This window comes from Nanorana parkeri, unplaced genomic scaffold (assembly GCF_000935625.1).
Source record: "Nanorana parkeri isolate BGI_ZX_2015 unplaced genomic scaffold, ASM93562v1 scaffold485, whole genome shotgun sequence".
Classification (NCBI taxonomy): domain Eukaryota; kingdom Metazoa; phylum Chordata; class Amphibia; order Anura; family Dicroglossidae; genus Nanorana; species Nanorana parkeri.
The window spans coordinates 654,984-655,558 of record NW_017306753.1 but is presented as its reverse complement, the minus strand read 5'-3'; the positions used below and the strand labels follow the sequence as shown (position 1 = coordinate 655,558).

General features: G+C 39.8%; 1 protein-coding gene across 1 annotated transcript in view; it reads left to right on the top strand.

Moving 5' to 3' along the window:
* Positions 1–575, top strand: part of ATP12A (ATPase H+/K+ transporting non-gastric alpha2 subunit) — a 14,627-nt gene that overhangs the window by 12,479 nt on the left and 1,573 nt on the right. The gene's annotated exons all lie outside the window — the stretch shown is intronic.

Sequence of the window (575 nt, the reverse complement as noted above, 5' to 3'; positions counted from 1 at the left end):
CCCCCCCCTCCAGCATGGAGAGAACTTTGTCTTTAAGGCCTCATTCACACACAACGCAAGAGCAAAATTGTATATTGTGTACGAGTGTACGTATAGGCATATGCGTGCACTATATGCAATCCCAGAATGCATCATTCATAATAGAAATTTTAATGAACTGTACACGCAAACATGCGTATAATACGCAGAAATACACTGGCCTGGCATCTCGGTTCCCTTCTGTTTTTGCGCATTTTTACACTACGCAAATATACAGCTCTATACGCAGCTATGTGTACGGAGCCATTTATTTGCATATGGTAAAATACGCACGGCAGTGTGAATGAGGCCTAAAGGTTACAAATTCCTTTTTGTAATGCTAATTTAATAAAAAGATGAATCATTGAGTCTTGTTAGAGGGTGTATCTGATGTCACACAAAATCATGTAAAGTGACACTAAGCTGCAGAGTTACATTTTAAAAATACATTTAAGTACCCCAACCATTAGCAACAATGGATCTTATTTGTGTATCACTCGGCTGTAGATCCTCCAATCATCTCTGATTTGGTGCCGACACTGTCCTTCCTTCTGGAG